General features: G+C 35.0%; 1 protein-coding gene across 1 annotated transcript in view; it reads left to right on the top strand.

Annotated features, from left to right (window-relative positions):
- The window catches only part of DGKB (diacylglycerol kinase beta), a 754,568-nt gene that overhangs the window by 592,356 nt on the left and 139,266 nt on the right, over window positions 1–22,946 (top strand). The window lies entirely within an intron of this gene.

The following is a 22,946-nucleotide window of genomic DNA, read 5'->3' as shown; positions in this document are numbered from 1 at the left end:
AAAACGAGGCAGACACAGTGAAAGATGAGAGACAGGTAGGATATGACAAGCAGGTTGTTCTATCTTTGAGAGAGAATGAAATGATTCAAAATATAGAAATTATTTCTAAAACAATACAATAATTGGCAGAAAATCCATTAAAATTCATAAGATATCAAAATATTCATTTATATATTATATATATATTTATATATTTTGGGGGACCACATTCTGTGACACTCAGGAGTTACTCCTGGCTGTACGCTCAAAAATCTCTCCTCACTTGGGATACCATATGGGACACCAGGGATGAACCGAGGTTGGTCCTGGGTCAGCCACATGCAAAGCAAATGCCGTACCACTGTGCTACCGCTCTGGCCCCAGTAGTCATTTATTTTTGTTTAAAAAACAAAACCCAGACAGTATTGATGAAATGTAGTCTCTACTAAACATTGCTAGGAATAATTTTTCAACTGTGAACTCATCATTGGTTAAGACTTTCAGAAAAAATAAACTGCTATGATTCAAATGTGAAAATAGAAACAAGCATTTTTTTTTCCAAAACTTATCTCATTCCATGACCTTTCAGGAATCCACCTGAAGCATAAAACAGATAGTAAGTGAATGTTATGAGGTTTAGTACAAAATAGTATTGCAGAATGTTATGTATTATGACAAGAAAATCTGGGAGTATTGCAGAATTCAACATGCTCATGGGGCAATAAAATAATCTATAAAATGCCACAGTATAAACATAAGCTATCTTACATAACTGGGTATAGTGTTGCCAAATTAAAAACTTTGATTGCCTAGAAAGTAAAAAAAAAAAGAAAAGAAAAAGAAAGAAACACAACAAAGATAATTCATCAAGACAGTATTCATTTTAACTTGAAGTAACATGTACTCATAATATAAACTAATTTAATCTGAAAGTTATAGGTAAATACTTTAAAAGACACATTGCCTTAATAATTTATTTGGAAACTCTGTGAAGGGCATCAGTTCTACAAAGAGAGTGGTATAAACAAAAATTAATTAAGCAAAAAAGAGTGGTCTTTATTCAGGTTTTCTTTTAAAATTTTAGGTTATTTACATGATAGCCTAATATTTAGTGGATTTTTTTAATTCTCATTTTCCTTTCCTTGTAAAAGAAATCTTTTTAAGGAAAAAGTGAAAGAAAACTATCAAAAGAATTAGAACACTTTTATGGTGAAAGCTCCTGAGCCATTACTCCTTCCAACACTAAAGAAATGACAAAATAGTCACCTGAAACCACTGTTCCAGCATAAGCAAGGTTGACATTGGAAAAATTGATTCTTTTTTTTTTTGCATATGATTAATAGAGTGGGTACCTGATTCACAGAATGATATTGAACTGACACATCTTCTATACTAAATCCAGATTAGCTCTAAGCAAAGAAATATCAAGCTGCCAAAATAGTATTAAGTGTGCAAGAAAACATGTGTTTGAATATTAAATATGGCAGATAGAACATTTTATTTAATAAGTGGTGGGAGGTACAATGATCAAAGAACCAATAATATATGATAAATATCACATTTTTAATTTGTAGCAAAATATCATTTTATTGTGGAGGGTAAGCAAGCTGAAGGGGAGTAAGACCTCAGAGGCAAGTTAATTGGGGGTTGCACCCATCGATGCTCAAGTAGTGAGTATCTTGTCTTGTGACTTGATACTTAGGGAACTATATGATGCTAAAATGGAAGTTGGGCTTCCAGTATGAAACTTATTTGAACCATCTCTGGGGACCACTGGCTACTGTAGAAATGACACATTTTTTAAAACTGAATGCTGAATATTTCACAATGGTAAAATGGGTAGGATTAAGATTAAAAATGGCAATTCTTAGAAAACACAGAAGAATATGATATAGAAAAAATAAGTTATAAATATATTCTAGATTTAATCAAATATTTTAGGGACTTTTGTAGTTAACTGAATTATGTAGGGTTATGATTAATAAGGACAAGCAAAGGTAAATGAACATTTACATTTTTCATGTCAGACAGTTCGGCTTGTTTGGGATCACAACCATTTGGGGTTTGTTCTTAGCAGTACTTGAGTAACCAAACAGTGCTCAGAATAAAATTTGTGTTTGATTCTCCCATATGCAAAATTTTTGCTCAGGCCTTTGTACTATCTTCATGTCACATTGTAGGACTTTTAAATATAGAGAGGAAATATACTTAGTGATTATAATAGTGATTCTATCTGTCTTTATGTATGAATGCTATTATTGACCATTTAAGAAATATCAAATCATTATGTTGGACTCTGATGGGGCCCCGAGGCTGATGCAAGAGTGGGAATAGGGTTTCTTTCAGCCCTTACCTTATGAGACCAGACTCAAGAAGAGAAGCAAAGACTGCAAGTCCAATACAACAGATCCCTAACAAGAAAGTATTGTCTAGCAATAGACTTCATTTATTTATTTTTTTTTTTTTTTTGGTTCTTGGGCCACACCCGGTGACGCTCAGGGGTTACTCCTGGCTTTGCGCTCAGAAGTCGCTCCTGGCTTGGGGGACCATATGGGACGCCGGGGGATCGAACCGCGGTCCGTCTCCTAGGCTAGCGCAGGTAAGGCAGGCACCTTACCTCGAGCGCCACCGCCCGGCCCCTAGACTTCATTTATTGAAGGTAGGAATGGGATTTTTAATGGCAAACTTTATGCAGGAAACAGAATTTTGGTAAAACAAACAAACAAACAAACAAACAAAACAGCTTTACATTGATCAGCCATTACAGCCAGATCATATGTAAAGATAGTGGTTACAAGATACATGTCATCATTATTATCCTCGTGATATGTAAGGATAGGTTGTTTTGATCTAGATGACTTTCTTCTCAGCTTAACCTACATTCATATCAGCAGGGAGTACAAGGCCAGCTTGCAGAATTCCCTTTACATTTTCCCAGCTTCTCTCCCCACATCATTAGAAGATTATCAAGTCTCAGATCATTAGAGGAAAAATAGGTAAACTAAGAAACACAAACATATTTAAAATTTTAGTGTATTGAGGGGCCTAATAATAGTTTAGGGATTAAAACAAGCCTCAGAAAGTACCAACCCTGATTCAATCCCAGTACTCTAGATGGCTCCTGAATATCAGTAAGAGTGATTTGAAGACAGAATTAGGATTAAGTCAGTAAAGCCAGGTATGCCCCCATATAAAAAAGTAACTAAAATCTTAGTGCATCTAAATAGAAATATTTATAGAAACATTATGTGTTGAGTTAATTTTAATTGGAATATTTAAAAAATATTGAATTTAAATGAACTGTAAATGGACAATTTAAATGCACAATTAAATAGTTCTTGATAGATTTTCAGCAAACATTAGAGTGTACTAACACATTCTTTTTTTGTGTATTTGAGTACAGGGTATAAAGTTAGTGACCATAGGTATGGTAAGCAGCCAGCCCAGTTTAATTTCTTGATTGTTATATGGGACCCTCAGTCTGTCAGTGGTAATTCCTTAATGTAGAGCCAGGAGTAACTCCAAGGTACTGCTGATGAAGCCCCAAAACAAAAGAAAACAAACCAATAAAATAAAGGTTCTCTGAGGCCCATGGTAAAATTATGTTTACTAGTAATCTATAGGAGCAGTCATTTTGTTTTCTCATTAATCTAGAGCCAGCCACTGAAAGCAGTCATGAGTCTATTTAATGCTCAATACCCTCGACCATTCCAAAATAAAATTTTAGTAATATTTTATTGTAACTGACAACCAATAAACATTTGACTGTTTTTAATAAAATATATCAGTTTTTTGGAAGAAATGATATTCAAAGAACAAATGAGGTTTCAAATTTTTTAAATCATAATAAACATTTTCATTACAATTAAACATGTATTAGTCTTAACTATTATGAACCTGGCCTGAACTAATTTACACTGCCCTATTCATTACTTATATTCCCCATTAGTGATAGGCATACATTTCCAATGTTCTTATGAATTCCCTGGTCTAAGTAAGGTTTACTCCACAGCAAAGTGGCCATCTCTGTACATGCTCATGTTAAGGATGGGAGAAGTATAGACTCTTATAATCTTCCACAGTTAAACCAGGATGACCTTGCATATCAAAACAGACACATCACTTCTGAGGAAACTAAAATGGTTATCAAGAGTCTGCCCAAAAGCAAAAGCCCAAATCCAGATGGATTCACTAATGAATTCTTTCAAACTTTTCAAGAGGAACTTCTGCCAATCCTCTTCAGGCCTTTTCATAAAATTGAGGAATCTGAAACACTCCCAAATAGCTTTTACAAAGCTAACATTACCTTGATAACAAAACCAGACAGAGATGTTGGAAAAAAGTAAACTACAGACCAATATCCATGATGAACACAGATGCAAAGATCCTCAAAATAATTCTGGCAAACAGGATCCAATGCCTCATAAAAAGGTCATTCACCATGACCAGGTAGGTTTTGTCCCAGGAATGCAAGGATGGTTTAACATACATAAATCAATCAACGTAATACATCATATCAACAGTAAGAAAAATAAAAGCCTTATAATCATATCAATAGATGCAGAGAAAGCATTTGATAAGATCCAACACCCATTCTTGATTAAAAAAAAACACTCATCAAGATGGGAATAGAAGAAACTTTTCTCAAAATAATAAAGGCAATCTACTGCAAACCAATGGCAAATATTATTCACAATGGAGATAAACTAAAAGCCTTTCCTTTAAAATCTGATACAAGATAAGGCTGCCTTCTCTCACCACTCCTATTCAACATAGTGCTGGAAGTTCTTGCCATAGTGATTAGACAAGAAAAATATACGAAGGGTATCCAGATAGGAAAGGAAAAAGTCAAGCTCTCACTGTTTACTGATAACATTATACTATATTTAGAAAACCCTAAAGATTCTACCAAGAAACTTTTAGAAACAATAGATTCATATAGCAAAGTGGCAGGCTACAAAATTTACATATTAAAATCAAAGGCCTTCTTATACACAGATAATGATAGAGAAGAAATGAATATCAAAAAATATCATTTATACTAGTGCCACACAAACTCAAATATCTTGGAGTAAGCTTAAATAAAGATGCAATGGACTTATACAAAGAAAACTACATAACCCTTCTTCAAAAACTGAAAGAGGATATGTGGAAATGGAGGCATATACCCTGCTCATGGATTGGCAGGATTAACATCATCAAAATGGCAGTACTCCCCAAGGCATTGTATAGATTTAATGCAATCCCTCTAAGGATACCCATAATATTCTTCAAAGAAGTGAATAAAACACTCCTAAAATTCATCTGGAACAAAAAACACCCAAGAATAGATAGAGCAATCTTTGGGAAAAGGAATACGGAGGCATCACTTTTCCAAATTTTAAATTGTATTACAAAGCAATATCATGGTATTGGAATAAAATAGACCCTCAGATCAGTGGAATAGACTAGAGTATTCAGAGAATGTCTGTCAGACATACAATCAATTACTCTTTGATAAAGGGGCAAGAATGCAAAATGGAACAAGAACAGCCTCTTCAAAACGTGGTGTTGGGACAACTGGTCATCCACTTGCAGAAAAACAAACGCAGACCTCCAGCTAACACCATGCACCAAGGTCAAATGCAAATGGGTTAAAGACCTTGATATCAGACTTGAAACCATAAAGTATGTAGAACAACACGTAGGTAAAACACTCCACAATCATGAGACTAAAGGCATTTTTAAGGAAGAAACAGCACTCTCCAAACAAGTCTAAGCAGCAACACACAGAAGGGTGTATATTAAGCGGAAAAGCTTCTGCACCTCAAAGGAAATAATGCCTAGGATTCAAAAGCCACCCACAAAATGGGAGAAGTTATTCACAAAATGCCCATCAGATAAGGGGTTAATATCTAAGATCTACAAGGTACTGACAGAATTAACAAGAAGAAATAGTTTAACCTTATCAAAAAATGAGGAGAAGAAATGAACAGACACTTTGTCAAAGAAGAAATACAAATGGCCAAAAGGCACATGAAAAAATGCTCCTCGTCACTAATCATCAGGGAGATGCAAATCAAAACAACGATGAGATACCACCTCACACTGCAGAGATTGGTGCACATCACAAAGAATGAGAACAATCAATGCTGCTGGGGATGTGGAGAGAAAGGAACTCTTATCCACTGCTGGTGGGAATGCTGCCTAGTACAGCCTCTATGGAAAGCGATATGGAGGTTCCTTGAAAATCTGGAAATTGAGCTCCCATTCGACCCAGCTATTCCACTCCTAGGGATATACCATAAGAACACAAGAATACAATACAAAAACCCCTTCCTCACACCTATATTTATTGCAGCACTATTTACAATAGCCAGGCTATGGAAACAACCAAGATGCCCTTCAACAGACGAATGGCTAAAGAAACTGTGGTACATATACACAATGGAATATTTTGCAGCCGTCAGGAGAGATGAAGTCATGAAATTTTCCTATACATGGATGTACAAGGAATCTATCATGCTGAGTGAAATAAGTCAGAGGGAGAGAGAGAGAGAGAGAGAGAGATGCAGAATAGTCTCACTCATCTATGAGTTTTAAGAAAAATAAAAGTCATTTTGGTAACAATCCTCAGAGACAATGAGAGGAGGGCTGGAACACCAGTTCACTCCATGAAGCTCACAACAAAGGGTGGTGAGTACAGCTTGGCAAAGGTCAGACTGACCTCTTTTCCTACAAAGAGAAATTCCCCAATCCAGCTTGAGACAATGGCTCCTTGTAAGCTAATTGGAGGGGATCAAATCCTGAGCCATAAGGACCAAATGGACTTCAGACACAGTTTAACCACACCTTGCCTCACTGATGGGACACTAGCATCCATATTGATCAGATGCTTATGTAGGCTTTTCTAGTCCTAACATTTCCCTGGGGAAACCAAGGTAGGTTAGGCAAAAAGGTAGTAGCACTCGTCTCAAGCTATTACCTTCCTTGCTCTCTATTCTCCCACTGACATCATTTCACCAAGAGAAATGATTAACTTAATCACACTGAGAGCAAAACAGAATTTGGGGGAAACTTGTAATCCACATACAACCTTAACCCACCTCTTTCCCAAGTTTATCGTCTGATAGGGATTACCACAGAACTTCTGTGTAGAGTGCTTATCAAGGTCCCTGGTCCATCCTAGACATTCAGCAATATTGTATTCAAGCCACTTAGAGTAAATCCTCAACACATGTTGATTTAGGTGGCTTATTACTACATTACTACATTTCTACATTACTGAGTAATGTAGAAACCAAATTATAAATTACAGATTTGAGTCTGAATAATAAAGATATCTTAGTTTCATTGCATTCTCTCCTAAAGTTGAATGCTTTATTAGGTTTATGACAAGAAATATTTACTTTCTATGTGCCTTACATGTATTATTTTACTTAATCCTCATAATAGTACTTAAAACCACACCTTTCTGGTGCCAAATCTATACTGTTATCCAATAAAAGTCTTCTTCTTAAAAAAAAAGAAATAACTACACAGAGAACTATCATAATCAAGTGAATGAATGAGGGAACTAGAAAGCCTGTCTGGAGTACAGGTGGGGGTGGGGTGGGATAGAGGGAGATTTGGGACATCGGTGGTGGTGGGAATGTTGCACTGGTGAAGGGGGGTGTTCTTTACATGACTGAAACCTAATCACAATCATTTATGTAATCAAGATGTTCAAATAAAGAAGAAGAAAAAAAGAAAGAAACTGTGGTATAGATACACAATGGAATATTATGTAGCTGCCAGGAGAGATGAAGTCATTAAATTTTCCTATACATGGATGTACATGGAATCTATTAGGCTGAGTGAAATAAGTCAGAGGGAGAGAGAGACACAGAATAATCTCATTCATCTATGGGTTTAAAGAAAAATTAGACATTGAAATAAATCTTAAGATAGGGCCAAAAAGATTGGCTCAAGATATGAAACTCACCACAAAGAGTGTTGAGTGTAGTTAGAGAAATAACTACACTAAGAACTATCATAACAATGTAGAAAGCTTGTCTCAAATGCAGGCGGGGGTGTGGGAGGGAAGAGATGGGGCATTGGTGATGGGAAGGTTTCATGGTGAAGGGGGTGTTCTTGTTATGACTGAAACACAACTAATATTATGCTTGTCAACACGGTGTTTAAATAGAGAATTATTTTTTTTATTATATTTTTTTATTTTTTAATTATGACAACAAAAATGCAAAGAAAGAGGACAGGGTAAAGTTACAGTGGAAGCCCAATCACCCATAAACAGAATTCTCGGTAGTCCCATCGATGATATCCCAGCCTTGAACTTTCAGCCAAAGAACATTAATAGAAACAAAACTGAACCCCTGTACAATACAATTACTTTGTCCCTCAAATCCCCAGTTGTAGTACATACTATTTCTTAGCAGCACACAATATAATCTAAAGGCATTAGACTTATGTAACTCCTTAAACATTGAGGGCAAAGTACATTTCTCTAGTTCCATGCACATGCTAACTAGTTTAAGTTAACATCAAAAGTTTTAGTGGCTTGTTTTTCTTAAGAATTGGAGTCAAGGGATCATAGTAAAAAAAAGGTATTAAAGTGGCATTTGTTTGCATAGGCCCACCAAAACATAAGGGACATGGAAAGACAAATTATGGTCTAAATACAAGGAGTCCTTACCCCTGAAGTTTCCTGGCACAGGACTGATTCTAGAGAATTATTTTTAAAAAAGAATTGGAAGAAGTAGATACTTGCATCTCCCAGGAAATAGTCCCCAAGAAATTAGAATAATGCCCTCTGTCCAAAAGCTATTCACATCTTGATTTTCATAGTTAATGAAAATATTGTCTTATTAGGATTATTTAACATTGTAAATGAAATTAAACTTACTATCCAGATTATTACATATAAACATATATTGTGAATATATATATTTTTACTTAAAATATCCATATTCTATGTGTACATATATATTCTAGATTAACTCAGTGAGCTCAATTTCTCCAAGTCTCTAGGATCCCTTTAATAAGTAGAAGAAAATAATTATAAAACAGAAAGAAAAAGAGAGATAAAACCTTAATAAGACTTAACCTAAATTTTCTGGCTTTGATAGCAGTCATGAGCAAACAACACTGATCATATATGAAAGATGGAAAAACCAAAGGGGTTGTTTCTCCTCTAGAAAGAGCAAAACCAACTTATACTTTGGTTTAAGCTCAAGGAGACCCATGTTGAACTTTGTATCCCAGAATGAAAATATGTAGAAGCAGATATGTGATTGTCCTAAGTTTTCTATTGTCTTATTGTTTACTATTTTTTTTCAAAAAGATATAATAGAGAAGCTGATAAGAAAATATTGCTTCATAAATCAGAGAATAGTTAGTGAGATGGTCAGAATAATATAAGACCTTTGATATGTATTCAGTTTAGAAAGTAGACGTGAAGAGTTTTCAAATGTAAAAACAAACATACAACAACAAACAAAAGACAAATTATAGGCATGTCTGGAAAATATATTCTAGAGAAAAATGGCTGCTTGAAAAGAGAGGAGATTAGGAAGTACAGAGTAAAGAATAGATATAGATAAAGTAACAGAAGGCCAAAACATATGTATGTCACATTAGCTATTTTGGATGTTACATAACAGATGATTATCTTTTTCATTTTTTTCTGTTTTGAGTTCTGAATTCTTTATTAAGCATACTATACATGGTATTTTTAAAATAACAATGAACTATATACCATATGGAAGATAAATTAGCTATAAGATGCTGTTTACTGTTCTGTGAAGTGAAAGTATTGGGTGACCCAAGAAAGTAAGAGATATAGAAACCTTGAGAATATTTTGGTTTTACCCATTTGCCTTCACCCTGACAAGTAAAAATTGAACTGATTACTGAGATATTTTTATCAAGCACCTACAGACTTATTTAAACTATATTTTGACACTGCTATGAATTTGCTCATTTTTCTAAAAAGTGAGTGCATTTACAAAAGAATCTTTATCAAATTCAATTATTGCTATTTTTGCTAAACAATATATTTGTATATTCAACAAATAGATATATTATTAATAAATACAAAAGAAACTTTTTACTTACACTCACATGGCATATCAATTTGGTACCAACTTAATTTCCTATTTTTTCCTTTTTCTTACTCTAATCCGAGAAATTTTTATAAGCAGTCAGACTGTGTTTACTCAGTCTGGTTTGAGCATCCAGAAAACCGAATAAGTTTTAGTTTTGTTAGCTTGCTTTGTTTTTTATTTGTTTTTGTTTTATTTTGTTTTGATCATGGAGTCATACCTAGAGATGTTAAGGTTGCTTGTGCTGAACTATATGTGGTGTTGGTCAGGAAAGCACCTTAATTTCTTACTGTCTCTCTAGAAGAGAAAGTTTTGTGTGCCTTATTGGTTATTTTAATGAAGGAATAGTTATACTGAAAACAACACCTTTGAAAAACATGATTTCTTTCTTTCTTTTTTTTTAAGCATCTTTTAAAACCTGATAATGAAACCAGTAAGGACACAGAAGCAATGGAAGAGCAGCTTATCCTTTCCTGAGATGGCAACACAATTCATTGAGAAGGCAAACCACATTAGTTTCCCATTAGAATAATACATATCAAAAATTCACTCGCACCTGCTGTTTTAAGGATTGATATTTCCAAAGAGGGGAGAGTACATATCTGACTAAAAATTGGTTTTCTTTCTAGGTTCCAAAATACTGTTAAAATATAACTTCTATTTTTGAAAAATTATTTAAAGTACATATAGACATAGGTACCACACAGGTTTAAACTGCAGTCAATCTGAGATCTGAATAGGAGAACATTGTGATCAGCTGACACAGAGTAGTGTGGCTATAACAGTTTGCACAGCTTGAATATATTTAAAATACGAGAAGGACAATTTTGCCATCTCCCCTACTCTGAATTAATGCTGTCAGTGTGGTGCCATTTGCAAAAGAAATTCCAGAAATAGATATAGACAACATCAATAACTCATGTCTTATCCACCATAGATGAAATTGTGGTGAACTGAGATCATTTGTTACAGAAATGGACTCTTGAAGTTAGTCGTTTTAATGAATATCTTTCCAAACGGTGTTCAAAACTTCTCTTTTTGAAACCAAAATGTATTAAATAAAAATTTATTTAGACAGGCCAAATAAAAATGTTCTCAGTTTTAACTGTAAGCCATTGGTAAGTAAATATACAACTATCAGAAAAAAGTGTTTGTGCCCACTATGACAATGACAGTTGGAACTGATCACTTTGCACAATAACTGGATGTTGAACAGAGATAAAATTATACTCATGGTACCCCTAAATTATCAATAGTGCAAAATACTATGTATAAAAAAAAGAGAGATAAATAAAATGCTTGACCCAGAGGCAGGAGTTGGGGTGTGTGTGTGTGTGTGGGGAAACTGTGGACATTGGTGATCGGAAATGTGCATAGATAAAGTATGTTGTACATTGTAAGGCTAAAACTCAATCATGAGGGGGCCGGAGAGATAGCGTGGAGGTAAGGCGTTTGCCTTTCATGCAGGAGGTCATCGGTTCGAATCCCGGCACCCCATATGGTCCCCTGTGCCTGCCAGGAGCAATTTCTGAGTCTGGAGCCAGAAATAACCCCTGAGCACTGCCGAGTGTGACCCAAAAACCACAAAAAAAAAAAAAAAAACTCAATCATGAACAAATTTACAACCACAGTGTTTAAATAAAAGGGGTAAAAGGTTCTGCTTCTTTTATGAATTAATTAAAAAAGGTAATTTTAAATGCTACTAACAATTTTCCCCAAATTCTTCTATCTAAAACTCTTGAAATTAACTCAGGTTGTTATGCCCCTGTATGATTTCTTGTCTAAATGACTGTATGGTCTTTACATAAAGAAGTAAAACTTTATTCAACAAACACTCTATTCTTTACATATAGAGTTTGCAATTATACTAATACCAGATTTTGTAGCTTCTATCAAGTAATTCACCTGATATCTTGATATTTGAAATTTGGATACATTTTTGAATCTTGCCAGAATATTTTAACTGAATTTTTATTTTTTTATAAAATGCATTACACTGAATTACTATCAAAACAAAAATGGAGAGATAGCATTTCAAGTTTCTGTTGAACTTAGTGTATCATCTCCCTAACTATAGATTTTTTTTATAAGACAGATTAAGGAATTCTTCTGGGAGAATTAAAATTTCTGACACAAACCAAGTTTCGAATTACAAAAGAAAATTTTAAAATTTGAGGAAATAATTTAAGTCTCATGTTAGTCAAAGACATAGCTAATTGAGACATAAATTCTGTATGTGAAAGTTAAAAATAATTAGAATTTACAAGTTAGGAAATGGATTAATATATAATCTTGGTTATCAAGCAGCTATTTATTGTTGATAATGTGAAATTTTGACGCAATCTCTTTTAGAAATGACTCTTAATGCAATAAGTTTTATTCAGGGAGGGGGTTTGGGCCACACCTGGTGGCACTCAAGGACTACTCCTAGTTCTTCGTTCATAAATTGTTTCTGGCAGGCTCAGGGGACCTTAAGGGATGTTGGGAATTGAACCCAAGTCATTCCTGAGTCGGTTGAGTGCAAGGCAAACTCTCTATTACTGTGTTATTTCTCTGGCCCTTCAATAAATATCTTATTTGTAATAGTTTTCTTGATCAGAAAGTTAATATCAAGCCAATTGTGTAATAAACTTAAGTTAGTATAAATATAAATTCACTTTTCCTATGCAAATCCTAGGAAGTATATTTAGAGCCTGGGCCGTGTCTGGGGTTAAAAAATGCTTAATAGGAACACTTTCTTCATTTAGCATTGACAATTATATTTCCTTTTAATCTGTTGTACATGAATATAAATAGTGGGTGTTTTCTCTAGGGAGAACAATTAATAACAATTCATCAGTTGATATGTATTGACCCCATTAGAAAGGAAGCAACATTCCATTTCAGTTACAAAGTTTTAGTTTTGTCATTTTTTGTTTGAAGTTTTCTCATTTCTACTCTCACTTGAATCTTATTCTTGAGTCTTATATTCCATGCTTTATTTGAGTTCCTTGAATGTGCTAACATTTCTGCTCTAAAGTCCTTACCAGAGAGGCTATATAAGAGACCATCCTAGTTGTGTCTTCAGCACTACCATGTTCATTCACTTAGCATGGTGGGGTTCTGTGTTCTACGCATTGTGGCCTTTTTACTATGTTGGTCTTGTTTATGTGTTGTGGTTGACACATTGATTAGAAGAAATGTGCATCCCAGGAACAAAGTAGAACACAGATTTGAGATGAAAATGGCTCTTCTGAGTCAAAGAGGAGTCCACTTCCAGTCTTTCTGTCTGCCTCAGTTTCTTGGGGCTGTTTGACTCACCTAACGGAATCCCAGAGAGATTAGAGTAAATATGGAGACAACATAAAACTAATACTGGATTTCTAGAACAAATAAAAAAAATAACCTTTACATAGGGGGCTAGAGAGATAGCACAATGGCAAGGTGTTTGCCTTGCATGAAGAAGGACAGTGGTTCAATTCCTGGCATCCCAGAGCCTTCCAGGGGCGATTTCTGAGCATAGAGCCAGGAGTAACCCCCTGAGCGCTGCCAGGTGTGACCCAAAAAGCAAAATAAATAAATAAATAATCTTCACATAAAATGCCAATCACTGGAACTCTGAATTATTTTTACAACAAAAACATCTAGCTTTGTTGATTGATAGATGGTAGGATTACTGAGACTAAAGTAAATTATGAGCTATACTATGCTGGATATACACATTGCTGAATACCGAATGATCAATATTTAATAAAGCTCTGTAACTCAATTTTATGTCTTTCACAAAGATAAACAAAATATCTAGTTTTTAATCTTTATTTGCTTTCTAGAACTTTCTTGGAATGCTATACATTGAAAATAAGATGCTTAGAAATAAATTCTACTGGGCCGGGTGGTGGCGCTGAAGGTAAGGTGCCTGCCTTGCCTGCGCTAGCCTTGGACGGACCGCGGTTCGATCCCCCAGTGTCCCATATGGTCTCCCAAGCCAGGAGCAACTTCTGAGCACATAGCCAGGAGTAACCCCTGAGCGTTACCGGGTGTGGCCCAACCCCCCCCCCAAAAAAAGAAAGAAATTCTATTGTTTTTCACTAAAAACATGAGTTGGGCTTTGAGTCAGGATAAGGCTATGTCTTTCTATAGTGTGCTGCATGTAAGCATGATCAAGAGGTACTTAAGTACTTCATATTGATAGTTGGGTATGCCAATTTTATTAAAAAAAATGCTGGGGGGAGTCTAACAGGAGGGGGTTCGGCAGGCTCCCGCCATGCCGGAGGCCTTCCTAACCAGGCCTAGTGGGGGTGCGGGACTTGGGTAACCCCAGCACCCCTCTACCACCTTGCTCCAGATCTCCAGGGCTTCCCCTCGCCACATGCCTGGGCAAGCCGGTGAGTTGGGCCCCTTGGTGGAGCTCGAAGGTACCCTAGGCTTTCCTCCATTATCCATTCAGCTCCTTAGGGAGGGGCTGGGTGGGGCTCTGAACTTCTTGCCTCCCAGCTTCTTGAAGTCACTGGTAATCTCTGTCCAGTCTATATTTTCAAAGTTGTGTGGGGGCAATAGCCCCCATGCACACAAGAAACATTAATAGTACTCACTATCATTGAATTATGTTTTTATATATGCAGAATGTCCATCTTGTACTCAGCCCTTTTGCATACCCCTTCATAAGATCATATTTCTCTTTAACTTCCTTAACTCCTATCATCATTACTCCTCATTTACCCTTTCTAACTTAAGTACTGTAGAGTCCTAAGTCACAGATCAAAGTGGTGCCCTGAAGTTAACACCCACCCAACTATTTTAAAAGGCATAAAAAGGACACTTAGGTCTCTTCAACATTTTATGGGTGTTTTCTTTGACGGCTATAACTTTTGCTGAATATTTTCTTATACAGTGATGATCCCTCCCATGTTTTTTATCTTCTCTTTGTGAACTGCTCAGTATGAAATTTGGTGTGAAAGAATCCTTCAGTTTAATGCTTATGTTTGAACCAAGTCATGGGTATTGTTGGAAATGTTCTTACGCCCCCATATATCTGATAGCACCACGTGGCTTTATTTCTTGTTTGCTTAAGCACACTAAAATGGGAAAATACTATACATACCAATAAGTTCTTATCTAATAGAGATGGGAACACACAAATATTGTAGCGCAATGAGACCTTACACCCTGAACATTGACTTAAAGACCTGGTACAGGCCTCAGAAGAATGGGCATTCTCCATTCACCCCTGATCTAGAGAAGACATCTACAAAACATCCAAAGTTGTATATAACATCACCTGGAGGCATTCCTCTACCAGGGAAGACCCTACAGCTGCTCTGACATCAATCTACTCAAAAAAGACTTCCCTTAACACTAAGAAGACTTAACAAAAACAATGACCTGCTACTGGACAGGGCTTGCTGTATTGCCCCTTAATTGTGAGGTTTGTCTATAACATCACCTGGAAACAGTCCTCTACCACGGAAGACCCTACCACTGCTCAGACATCGTCCTGCTGAAAAGAGACTTCCCTTAACAATGAGAAGACTTAACAACGACCTGCTTACAGGACAGGGCTTCCTGCATTGCCCTTTCATGGTGAGGTGAAACTAGAAGACACTCCACATCATGACTTCAATTTAGGATATGCAGATTCCAGAATCTTTAATACAGAAACATGATACCAACAACAGAGACTGTGTGAAAAGTGTGTTGGCACTACGGACAATGTCTTGGATCAGATGTTAACTTGCCTGAAGTCTAGAGTTGGTCTTATGCCAGAAAACTTCAGGGGTAGGATCTCTTTGTATTTAGGCCAAGGTTATTCCTTTCCATGCCTCTCATATTTTGGTGGGCCTATGCAAACAACAATTGCCACTCTAACACCATTTTTACTGTGCTCCTTTGACTCTAATTCTTAAAATGCACCCACTTAAAATTTGAGGTTAAATTCACCCACTTAAAATTTGAGGTTAACTTAAGCTAATATGCATGTATATGGAAAAAAATACTATGCCTCTAATGTTGAAGGAGTTACATAAGTTTTATGGCTTTAGATTGCCTTGTGTGCTGTTAAGATATATATATATATATAATATATATATATATATATATATATATATATATATATATATAATGTGCTACAATCTGGGGACTTGAGGGACAAAGTAATTGTACATGGATTTTGTTTTATTTATCTTAACGTTCTTTGGCTGAAAGTTCAAAGTTAAGATATCAGCAAGGGGACTTCTTCTGAGAATTATGTTATGGCTGATTGTCCTTCCACTGCAACTTTACCTTGTCCTCTTTCTTTGCATCTTTTGTTCTCATAATTCAAAATAAAAAAATTAAAAAAAAAAACCTACAAAAAATGCTGGGTACATTTTAGATTGGGATAAAACATTTTATTTTGCACAGTCACTTTTACTATCCTATGGAAACAGCCTAGAGCACAGAAAATACAGCTGTGTTTTACTTACTAATAATTATATCAGATTTGCAAAGCCCACTTGCCTTTAATCAAGACATTTATTCAGATGAGGCCAAAGATATGTTTCTTTAACCAAACAACCCTTACAGAATTGCTTTCTTTAGAGATTCTTGGCCATTTTGTTATTTGGTTTTGTTTTATTTTATTTTTAAAGAATGATAACAGAGAAAAGATGAAGTATTTCCTGAGCCTAAAACAAATAAACTCATTTTAATGGTATTACTTTTAATTGTGATGGTTTGCAATATGATTTATGTATGAGTTTAACAGTGATTACTCTTTCAAAACATTTCTGACTAAAATTTTACTGACGTAGTATATTTATCAGCCTACATTCATTTTCAAAATATAGTATATGTTACAAGGTATTTTATTTTTAAATAAGAACTTAACTATGTTGTGTATTTTACAAGTCCTTCATAGTTGTATTTCAAACTTATAGTGACAGTGAATTAGGGCTATTCCCACCACCAGTGTTGATCTCCCTCCACCAGAGTTCCCAACATGGGTCCCATATCTTTACCCTTAGCCACATATTCTACCAGTGTAAACAGGTCCATTTTGTGTATATATTAAGTTTGGGCCTATTGATTCTATTGTCATTGACTTTAGCTTGGGTATTTAGTTCTAGCCATTTTTTTTTCCACCCAATGCACCTGTGACCACTTGACTCCTGTGTCTCATCCACTTTTTTTTCCTTTTCTCAATTTGTAGAAAGATGTAGATATTTGAAGTTAAGCAAAATGATTCATGTCCCAAGGTTCTATAAAAAAGGTGGGATCCCGTATGTAGAAGATATAAATGAAATAAAAATAAATTTTAAAAGAGGGAGCAGGTTTAGCAGTTTTGTTTTTTGTTATTGTTTTTGGGGGGTTTGCACAATCAACATTGGGGGAAATTAAAAAAGAAATACCGGGGCCGGGCGGTGGCGCTGGAGGTAAGGTAAGCCTTACCTGCGCTAGCCTAGGAGATGGACCGCGGTTCGATCCCCCGGCGTCCCATATGGTCCCCCAAGCCAGGAGCGACTTCTGAGCGCATAGCCAGGAGTAACCCCTGAGCGTCACCGGGTGTGGCCCAAAAACCAAAAAAAAAAAAAAAAAAAAAAAAAAAAAAGAAATACCGTTGGCCTAAAAATAAGACAAGGTGTCTCTACCCATGAACTATACTGACCTAAGATGGGCTACAAGCGCCAGGCTTACTGATAGTCCAATCCCAAGGTCTTTCTTTATAGTCCCCGGAAAAGTTCTACTCAGTTGTGCTTGTCACAGTCAGTCTTCTTTAATTAGAGATCTTGTTTTTTTTTTGTTTGTTTGTTTGTTTTTCTCACAAATCCTATGTCAAAGCTGATTTCATCTCACCATTGGGTAGTAAAAAGAGCAGGGAAGCCTGCCCTTAGAGCAAGTTGTTGTTGTTTCCTCATCATCATGGTGTCATAAGAACCAACCCTGGAACTTATTATGTTATATATTATGCATATATAATTATATAAGTTTTTTTGTTTAGAAACTTTCTATAGTTTGGAAGTTTATAAAGATATATTTGCTTCAGATATTAATAATTTTATTGATATATCTTGAGCATTTATTAGAATTAAAGATCATTATATTTGTCCATTTTTAAACATGTTTATTTCCTAAACTCTAGAAAAACAACAAATCAGGTGTCTTTTTTTTCAAGAATAAATCTATGTTGCGATATCTCAAAGCAGTTTCCAAAATATCTACAATAAATATTGAGTTTAAAAGTAAATCTTTCAATTTTGTGACCACAGCTAGCATCATTCAAGGTTTATTCTTTCCTCTGTACTCAGGAATAACACTTGGCAGGGCTGAGTGGATCAAATGGAGTATAAAGATTAAAGCCATATGCAGATCAAGGGACAGTCCTGTTCTAATTTCTCTCTAGTTCCAAAATTTACAAACATATTTTTCAATTCCTGGTTCTATAATAAACCGAAAGAAGAGACTTGGAAGGTAATATAAATCTGTTTTGAATAAAGTAGTAAAGATAAAGTAGGATAAATCTATTCTTAACTCTGAAAAATTGTACTAAAGGACATTATGCTGCCATCAGTATTCCAAATGTTATGTCACAACTTTCTGTATCTCTATATTATTAAGAGTTAAATTTTGGGCAAATCCAACCACATGCAGATACTATCTCAAGACATATAGTCAGGAGCAACAGAACTTAGAGATGAGGGCTTTTATTTCTGGTACCTTAACCAGACTGACCCATAATATCAAGCCAGGGAAAGTCCTGTTCAGATAAGTGGTCTTTGTGTCTTTAAGGGAAGTTTTAGATGATCAATTTGCTATCCATTTGGATGCATAAACAATGAAAACACTGAAAATACCCATCTGTACAGTCTAACAAAAAGAGATTTTGGCTTCTTTATAAATACAAAACAAGAATAGTAAGGAAAGTAGAAAATAAGGTGTGGAGAAGGTCACAAACTGAGGGAAATTTAGAAATATAAGGGAAAAAGAAGAAAAAAAACTTTGCACAGGGAAAAATATAAAGGGTAATTTTAAAAATGTGTAGATTGTTTACTCCTAAAATTTAGTCAGAAAAAATAAAAAAATATTAATATTAATGGCATCCAGGTAAGAAATGAAGCAGTTTAGCATTAATTAGAAAACCCTAAAAATTCTACAAAAAAAAAAAAAAAAAAAACTCCTAGGAATAAGAGACTTGTATGATTAAGTTGCAGGTTACAAAATCAACATTCAAAAGTCCATACTTTACTATATACAAATAAATAGAGGACATATTTAAAAATACATCTCATTCACAATTTTGCCTCAGAAATCAAGTACCTAGGAATTGACTAAACAAAATAATGACAGATTTATAAAAAATTCTGCAAAACTACTTCAGTATCTGAGGATGTGAGTATATAGAAATGCATCCCATGCTCGTGGGTTGGGAGGATTAACATTGTTAAAATGATAATGATCCCCAAAGCATTTATGAACTTAATGAATTTCCTTTAAGGATACATTTTCTCAAAAAAACAATAGATCAAATACACCTAAAATGTATATGGACTAATACCCACCTGAAAACCAAAACAATCCTTGGGAAAAAGAAGGTAGAAGGCATCACATTCTCCTATTTCAAACTATACCTATTAAAACAACATGCTACAGGAATAAAGACATACTCTCAAATCAATGGCATAGAAGTGAAAATCCAGAGACAGACACTAAGGTATATGGTTAGACTTTGATGTACCATAAAAGAATCAACAAATTCAAGTGAAGCAAGGCAAAACAGTTCAACAAGTAGAGTTGGGAAATGTTGTTGGGCATGCAAAAACAACAAATAACTCGGCTTTCTTTTTAACATCAGGCATAAAATTCAAATCAAACTGAATCGAAGACCTTGATATTAGGTCTGAAAACATAAGGTACCTAGAGGAAATCATGTACAAGAGACAGAACTGTCCATTACATTGAAGTTAGAGGCATCTTTAAGGAAGAAGTATCACACCAGGCAAATGGAAACAAAAATAAATAGGACTACATTATATTAAGAATATTCTTCACCTTAAAGAAACAATGACCAGATACAAAGAGAGTCCCCAGACAGGGAGAAATTATGTGTTCATGCCCATCTGGTTAATGTTTAATGTTAAGGTAAATAAAGCACTTGTAGAACTTTGCAAGATAAAATTATACAACCCTTCCAAGACCTGTGGAGAAGGGATGAACAAAAATTCCACTAAGAAAAATAACACTAATGGCTGAAAGGCATATACAGAATGTTCTCTATAACAAATCATCAGGAGAAAGCAAATCCAACAAGATGGAGATATCATCTCACACCAAAGAGAATGGCACTCATCAAAAAGAATCACATCTAAGTCAAGATGTGGGGGGAAGAGGGGTCCCTCGTTGGTCTAGCATTTTGGAAAGACATTATGGATAATCCTTTGACAACTAGGAATGAAGCTTCATATGACCTAGAAATTCCACTCCTAGGAATATACCACAAGGACCCCGTAGAGCAGCACAGAAAATATTGGCAATCCTATGTTCATTACAGCACTGTTCACAATAGCCAAAATCTTGAAACAGCCCAAGTGTTCAAGAACAGACAATTGGATAAAGAACTGATACACAAAAACAATGGAATACTTTGACATTAAAAAAAGAAGATGATGGGCCCGGAGAGACAGCACAGTGATGTTTGCCTTGCAAGCAGCCGATCCAGGACCAAAGGTGGTTGGTTCGAATCCCGGTGCCCCATATGGTACCCCCGTGCCTGCCAGGAGCTATTTCTGAGCAGACAGCCAGGAGTAACCCCTGAGCATCACCGGGTGTGGCCCAAAAACAAAAACAAAACAAAAAAGAAGATGATGTCATGCAATTTGCCCCCACATAACTAGAGTTGAAAAGTATCAAGTTGAGTGAAATCAGCCAGAGAGTTGAAACAGGCTGTTAATGATCTCTCATGTATGTGGAATATAAAGCTTCTTAGGAGGATATCAAATTCCCAAAGGCAAGAGAAAGGAAGAGCAGAACTGGTTTTCAAGAGAAAGCTTGAAATTGCGATTGGGGTGAGGAGTGGAGAGTTAGAGAAGCAAACATTAGAACAGTGTTAGAGGGGAAAAGTCTCTACTTAAGAGGCAAGCTTGGGTATAGGAGGTAAACGGGGGAAATTCATGGAGGGTAATGCACACTGGAAAAGGAATTGTTGTCTGAAATTCAATTACAAATATCCTTGTAATTTTGTAATTAATGCATAAGAAAAAGGAGCATAGCAAACTCTTATCACTGACTTATGGCATTAACAAAGAACCTAAATAAAATGAATAACTCAAGAACTATTGAATATGTATTAAATTATATTTAAGAACAAATCATCCCAGACAAGCAGTATAGCAGCTAGGTCTCTTGTCTTGCAAATATCTGTCTGTGATTTCATTCCCAGCACCCTATATGGGCCACTGAGCATTGCCAGAAGTGAGAAAGCCCTGAGCACCCCAAAAACCAAAGAAAAAGGAAAATTTAAATGACAGAAACAATGTTATATTAAAACCTGTTTTTCCCATTATTATTTTATCTTCTATACAAAATATTCTAAATCAACTGTTTATTTTATGGCACATTTGACTTTAGATCTCTATGGATTTGGGGTCTTTACTATAAGAAGGTAACAAATTTTGATTTTTCTAATAGACAATAATTAAAATTTTAAAATTATAGAAACAAAATTTTAATGACAGAAGTTATAAAAGAGATCATAAGGATTCATATTACAATAACTATACACAGCACCAAATAAGTATGCTTTAAATGCCATTTAACTTATATACAAACATCTAGCCAATAATTATAGATGTGGACAATGCATGAATAAAGGTGGAGTAAATACTTTCATTTGGTGCTATTTTGACTTCAAAAATAACATTGTCTTAAAATTTTGGCACATAATATTTATTTCTAATAATAATCAAAGTATTATATTTAAAAATATTTAAGCATCATGATTGCAAACATGTTTATAGTTGGGTTTTAGTTATTAAAAAACACCTGTCAGCTTAAAAAGATTAAGCACAAAGCACCAATAAAAACTTCTATTGTTTTATTGATGTATCCTGATAATTCTAGTAACATGGCAAAAGAATTTCCAAACTCTTTTAAAATTAGTACAAAGAAGTTAGGATGCTTAAATAATTTGAATGTTACCCCAGAAATGGAATCTTTACCTATAGGGCTGCTGTGAAGGTCAAGGATTTCTCAGATTCACTAAATATACATTTTCTTCAAAATACATTATTTTTTAAAATTATTTCTGTAAGATCACCTCATATATATATATACATGCACCTTCCAAAAACTCTGGTGTATTTCAAAAATTTATAAAATTACTCAATATATTTGGGATATGGGATTCAGTGGGCATTCAGTGCAAATTATCAGATAAAGTTTGGTATAATTATTGGTGAACCCAACCCCATTGATTCATCATCCACTAAGTGTTCTTTGAGACTTTTGTCTGAAAATAACATTTCTTTGGCCTCTCTTAGACCATTGTATATTTAATTTTAGTTCTTTGTCCTATTCAATCTGCTGTGCTTAGAATTCCTTCAAGAAAGATGAATAGCAGAAGCAGTTTAAACACCCAGGAGAAAGGGCATCTTCTCTATAAAACATTTACTTATTACGTTCTTTGGACTACTTTGCTCCCTTAGCACTCTGTAACCCTTCTATTATAGCAGTAATTGTAGTGCAAGTCAATCAGTGATTCATCTCTGGACAAGTTAGTTAGTTTCATGTCTTTTTCAACTGAGTAGCACCCATACAATGACAGTATATTTTAGAATGTCTGTCAGGTCCAACTATATTTAGTTAACTCAGTAACTACATATAATAGGAATTGGGATTATTTGATATTTATTATAGACAGTGAAAAAATAAAATACT

The sequence above is a fragment of the Suncus etruscus genome, chromosome 13 (genome assembly GCF_024139225.1).
Source record: "Suncus etruscus isolate mSunEtr1 chromosome 13, mSunEtr1.pri.cur, whole genome shotgun sequence".
Taxonomy (NCBI): Eukaryota; Metazoa; Chordata; class Mammalia; order Eulipotyphla; family Soricidae; genus Suncus; species Suncus etruscus.
This window is presented reverse-complemented; position numbering and strand designations above follow the sequence as displayed.